Source organism: Oreochromis aureus, linkage group 8 (genome assembly GCF_013358895.1).
Source record: "Oreochromis aureus strain Israel breed Guangdong linkage group 8, ZZ_aureus, whole genome shotgun sequence".
Classification (NCBI taxonomy): Eukaryota; Metazoa; Chordata; class Actinopteri; order Cichliformes; family Cichlidae; genus Oreochromis; species Oreochromis aureus.
The window spans coordinates 29,394,168-29,400,854 of NC_052949.1; positions in this window are offsets into that span (position 1 = coordinate 29,394,168).

The following is a 6,687-nucleotide window of genomic DNA, read 5'->3' on the forward strand; positions in this document are numbered from 1 at the left end:
ACCTCTGCATTGAAGGGGCTATTCTGTGTGGGAAGCGGCTCGTTTTGCTTGACAGAGCCAATAATAGATCCTCCCTCCAGGAATGACAAGGCATCAGACCCCAGCTCTAATTCTGGGGTCAGGTCAAGCACCTCAGGAGGAGTTAATTTAACTACCCCATTACTCTGTTTCCTCCTATCCTTTCCTTCCCCCCAAATTAGATTCCTTCCTCCCCCTCCTTGTGTTTCCACAATTGAGGTAACCCCCCCATGCTGCTGGTGCTGGAGCCTTATAGCGAGCTGGATATCCGCAAGCAAATCCTCATGGTCAGCTGCTGAGTGGAAACTGTAGATATCGGTGTCTGATCCCGAGCTCCCTCCCTTTTGCCCTCCATCTTCTGCGGGAGAGTTTGCTGTCGACGCTTTCTGCTGCATCTCATGCTTCTCGTCTCTCTCATCTCCATCCCTTTTCCCCTGCTTCTTTCTCTTCTCAGGAAAGGCAGCCTCAGTGTCCGACTGCCCCAGCTCATCTGCAGACAGATCAGGTGTTTTTGTGCTGTCCAGCTCATCGTGCTGAGATGCTAAAACGTCCTCTTTTGAGCCTTTCACTGACGAACATGCGTCTCCTTTTCCTTTAAGGTTACCCTTTCGCTTCCGGATGGAGAAAACAGAAGACTTGGACTCTGATTTATTTTTGTTTTTACCTAGTCCTGTGCCATTCGTCACTCCCCTTCCTCCTGCACTGCCTGTTCCTTTACCTCCATGTTTACCATGGAGTTTCTTTCCTCCTTTTTTTACGTCCCCTCCTCCCTCTCTCCATCCTTCATCTAGCGATGGGTAGCTTCCGTTGCTTGATGCTGCTGCAGCTTTCTTTTGCTTTGTCTCTTGGTTACCCATGTTGATGGAGCGAGAGAGCTCGATGACTAGCTGCCGCTCCTCTCAGGTCATGCCTAGAAGAGCTTCTCCTGTCTAGGACAGTGTTTAGATGCTCAATTTCAAGCTTCTTGCCCAATTTGTGGATGCACGTCTGGTGAAGGAGGAGCCGCTGCTGCGGCTGCTGCTGCTATTGATGATTGTTCTTTTAAGCTCTCCTGTGTGACGATGTTCCTTGTTGTTTTCCGGTGACGAAGGCTCGCGTGGCAGTGATGTTGACACTGATGCAGAGTAGACATATGGCTCCCTCTTCTTCCACCCCTTTCTCACTCTGTCTTACCCTCCCCCTCCTTCTCATCCCCATCTGCTGAAAGGAATGACGCAGGCACTGTGTGCTCAGTAGAACCCTTTTTGTGAGGTAGACTGGGAGAAATGGAAAGACTGGGATGGAGGCACAAATCTTTCAGGACCTGAGAGAAATAAAGGTGCTGCTGGTAACTTACACACTGTGCAGCTGGGGATAGGTTATAAGGGCCAGAAATTAAGCTGTACATCTTCCGTTTTCTAGGTTTTCTCTTAGGGTTTGTCACTGTAGCTAATCACAGTTCCTCACTACATTTCCCATGATTCTGAGACTCCTGTCTGCTTATACCACACACAGTGCTACATGTGCTGCTCTTGTGCAGCTCCACATTCCTGCAGGAAGGCCTTTCTTTTGGTTCAAATTTCAAATAAAAACCAGTTATTAATATATCTGCCAGAAATAATCAAAGGTGAATAAGATTACAGTATATAAGCTGAAATGGATCATATTCTGTGTGGTTCAAAAGTCTGAGGGCACAGAAAATGTGTAATATTTCAATATACACCTGACAATAAACAGAGATTTGGGACAATTTACAAAGTCTTTTTTAATGATGTCAAAGTTTCATCTCAAAGCCACTGTGCATAGTCTTTTCATTGACACAGACATTCAGAATTGCTGTGACACTACAAGTAAAAAGCTTTGTGTTTTTCAAATTACAGCTTACATAATTAAGCTTTTCTGTTCAGCCTTGTATATATACTAAATTTCACACACTGATGAACACTCAAATGCACAGTAATCACACTTTTTTAAAAAAAAACCATATAAATATATTGTCTCATAGCAGTTAGCCCCACTAACATTAATGTCAATGTAAAAAAAGAGCTTGCAAATGAAAAGGAAGATTGTGTTTAAAATGTGTTGTGGCAGAAAAAAAGGTTCTTTCATTCAGTTGATGAGCTGAACTGAGACTTTTAACTTACTATAACAGAAAAACTTGAAAATAGAGAGGACTCGTACCATATGACCCCATTAGAGCACTTCGCTCTCACACTGCAGGCTTACTTGTTGTTCCTAGAGTATTTAAAAGTAGAATGGGAGGCAGAGCCTTCAGTTTTCAGGCCCCTCTTCTGTGGAACTCTCTCTACTTTTAAGATTAGGCTTCAAACTTTCCTTTTTGCTAAAGCATATAGTTAGGGCTGGACCAGGTGACGCTGAATCCTCCCTTAGTTATGCTGCAATAGACGTAGGCTGCCGGGGATTCCCATGATGCATTGAGTTTTTCCCTTCCAGTCACCTTTCTCACTCACTGGCCGTTTATCAATGCCCAAGTACGCGAGTACGTACTCGCGTGCTCGGTGAGTACGTACCCGCCGAGAACGCACGGGAGTACGTACCTGCCGAGAACGCGAGCACGGACTCGTCGGCCGTTTCTCAATTCTCAAGTACGCGAGCACGGACTCGTGATTTGTACCAGCGTACGTGATGATGTCACAGGTCCGGAGTTTTACTGCCGTCCCTCTTAATTTAACTGTGAGTAACATGTTATGAAGCTTAACTTTAATCACAGCCAAACCGGTTTACTCAGGAACAAATAAAACACTGAAATAAACCAAACATTAACATTTAGAAGTGATCTAAGTAACTTATATATCATTTTTAACCTCAGTAGTGAAACCTCTATTAATAAAAATAGTGTACATGTACATACGTGTACATACCTTAATAAAAACAAGCAGGTGAGATGTTAGAACGCTTTTATTTCTATTCTAGTGGACACTCAATACTATAGACAGCTGCTGGAGTTTCTTTAACCTGAGTAGTGAAAAGACCGCGAGCGGGCGGGGAGGGGAGGGGGGGCGATGTGCGGGAGTCCGCTGTTGAGTTTTGGACGAAATGCATTCTGGGATATATAGCTGTCCCAAGTCTACACCGATGCATGCTCGATAAAATGGGCGGATCGAGAACACATCCGGGACTTTTTCGCGTTCTCGTGTGATGCGTGCCAATTGGAACAGTACTTGGTCTCCGACTGATGACGTATCACGAGTACACGAGAACGCAAGTACGCACAAGTACGCATATTGATAAACGCCCACTATGTATTAATAGACCTCTCTGCATCGAATCATATCTGTTATTAATCTCTGTCTCTCTTCCACAGCATGTCTTTATCCTGGCTTCCTTCTCTCACCCCAACCAATCACAGCAGATGGCCCCGCCCCTCCCTGAGCCTGGTTCTGCCGGAGGTTTCTTCCTGTTAAAAGGGAGTTTTTCCTTCCCACTGTCGCCAAAGTGCTTGCTCATAGGGGGTCATATGATTGTTGGGTTTTTCTCTGTATGTATTATTGTAGGGTCTACCTTACAATATAAAGCGCCTTGAGGCGACTGTTGTTGTGATTTGGCGCTGTATAAATAAAATTGAATTGAATTGACTCTGAAAGGACTTAATCAGATTTAAACCTGTGGATCAGTATGAATGTGAATACTTTTAGCCTCAAATGCACTTGAATTATCCATTCAAAGAGGGTTGTTCACAGTGGAAACACATGGCCTCTTTAGTGACTCTTCTTTGTGAAACATCTTTTATAAAATTAAAGTCCAATCACTTTCTTTCCAAGCTCCTTAAACAAGGTGTAAAAAGTCAAAGAAAGCCGACAAACCAGTTGAAATCAGTCTTTATTTAGAAAGCAATCCTACCTTTATCAGTGTAAATAATAGAAGCTTGTTCAAGCCTAACTAATTGCCTATAAAAGGGTTTGTCATTACTAAGCTGTCACAGAACCTGATTATAGGTAAAAGCAAAGAGCTCTCTGAAAATGGTTGCAGACTTATTTTTGTGAAATATACTGAGGATTCGGTAATAGACGTATTACTGAAGGCAACGGCGAAGGCTGGACGGGCCGCTTGGACCCTCCAGCGGAGGCAGACAAAGGCTAAAGCGGCCCCTCGGACACTCCAGCGGAGATAGGCTGCTGAACGGGCCCCTCAGAACCTCCAGCAGAGGCAAGAGATGGCTGAAGTGGTCCCTCAGACCCTCCAGCGGAGGCTGAAGGTGGCTGAACGGGCCCCTTGGACCCTCCAGGGGAGCCAAGTTGCTGAATGGGCCCCTCGGACCCTCCAGCGGAGACAAGAGACAGCTGAAGCGGCCCCTCGGACCCTCCAGCCAAGACAAAATGCTGAACGGGCCCCTTGGACCCTCCTGCCGAGACAGACGGCTGAAACAGTTCTCTTGAACTGCCAGCGGAGACAGACAGCGCCATGGGAGCCGCGGAGTGTTGGACTGGCTCACTCGAGCCTCCAGCAGGAGCAGAAGCAGGGCCAGAAGGTATTGGGACCCCTGGCTGAGTGTGTAGCTGACCAGGTGGTGGAGTGACAAACAGAATTGGTGGGTGAGCTAATGACCAGATGTTTAACTGAGTTGCTGGATGCGCTGCTGAGCCCGAGCTACAATTAGCAGAGCAGGAGACTGAGCTGATAACCAAAGTGATGGTTGAGGTGAGAGTGGAGCAGGTGGTGGAGTAGATGACTGAGCTAGGGGCTGTGTTAACGGTTGAGCTGCACACTGGGGAGATGGCTGAGCTAAGGGTGACTTAGCAGGAGACTGAACTAGGGGCGACTGAGCAGGAGGCTGGGCTACAGGAGATGGAACAGGAGACTGAACTGGAGCCTGAGCGGGTGACTGTAGTGACAACTGTGGAAGTGGAGCTGGTGGTTGGGAAGAAGGCTGAACTGTAACCTGAGTAGGTGACTGAGCTGATGGCTGCCTGGACTACAGGCTGAACTAACGGCAAAGCTAATGATTGAGCAAACCAAGCGCTGAGGGTTTTTAGAAGGGTGGCTGTCCTCCTTGCCTGGGCCACCCATGCCAAACAGTTCAAAACAGAGGCTTGCTCTCAAGTGTGTGATAATTTGTTTTAATCCTTTAATGTCCAAGAAACTGACGGGAAAATACTGGGGAAAACTACAGTGTGGTTATGGACATTACTTTTATTTTTATTGCACAAAAGGATGAGAGCGCGATGGTAAAGTGGAGACTGCTCTCAAGAACACAGAGAAATGTTAAAGCTGAGTAATTATTTGTGTTATTTGCGGTGAAGCCAGCCGCTGCTGAACTTCAACAGGTAACAAACTGATGAACAGTGTGGCTGCAGGCTCCGTTTCTACCTGTTCACGCTTCTACATTAGAATCACTGTGACAATCGCGTTGAATGTCTTTGTGCTGGTTTTCATCTTTGGTTTGTGTTGTCGGCTTTGTGTTTATACCTAAATAGTAAGAGAAAGATATGTGTGTCCTCATTAGCATAGGATTTGTGTTGGTGTGTGGCGCTGTAGCCTCAGCTTTATATTGTTAAATGGTAATTATATTATTTCATAGAATAACATGAAGGTAAATAGTAGTATAACAAATGTCTTTATCCTGGGTGTAATAAAGTAAGGTACTGCATCACTTTTAAGACAAGTGTTATGTGCAATATGTGCAATAATTACTTTTTTGAGTAATGACCCCAACAGTGACCACAACACAAAGGGGAAACACCTCCAACATGCACAAAAATTTAACCACTCAGCATAAGTCAGTTGCATGAATGTATAGAGATGAATGAAACTCTCAAAGTGCTTAGAGATGGTGGTGACTCTCAAAGTGGAGCCAATCAAGCTGTTGCCTGACCCAGATCCCTTGAGACCCTGTAGATCAAAGTCGAACCAATGAGAATCAATAAAGAATAGACATCGATGATATCGATAATGGAATCGGAATTGCTAAATTCTTATCAATTCCCATCCCTAGCCAAGGCATACCCATTCTCTCTTCAGCAGCTGTCCTTTCGAGATTAGTATTAGAAATGAGCATTAGCTCAGGTTAGATTAATTGGATAAGTATAATTAAATACAATTTGATTATGTGATCATGATTTTTTGGTTGTGCTTTTGCTTTGCTCCTGCTAAATTGTTTTAATAAAATATCCTACATTTAAATAGTCTAAATTGTGGACATTCCTTTTTTACACCTTTGTGAAATAGTAACGGTAAAAACCTGTTTATTTTTATAACATCACTCACAGTGTTCTTAAAGGTTACTGTAACCTTACAAATAACAGATCCTTGAGGGCTACTTGTCCAGGCCACAAAACTTTTGTTATTTTTCAGCTCACTCCATTGCTGAGAAATAAATTTCCAGCCAATGATCTACTGGGTGAACATAGTCTTGTCAAATGAGACCAAAATTATACTCTCTTAATCTCACTGGCCACATTGTGGAGGAGGAGGAGAAATGGCACCTCAAAAACACAATACCAACCAAGTTTGGAGGTAGAAACGCTATCCTGGGGATTGTTTTCAGCATATGGTCATGCTCAAGCTTGGCAGACTTCATATAACTAAAGGAAGGATAAATGGAGTAATGTACCAAGACATCCTTGAACTGTTGCCATCAGCCATGATGCTGCATGTAAAACGAGGGTAGACAATGCCAGACAATTCCAAAACACACAGAAAGAAAATTCTCAGTTGGAGAAAGAAAAGAAA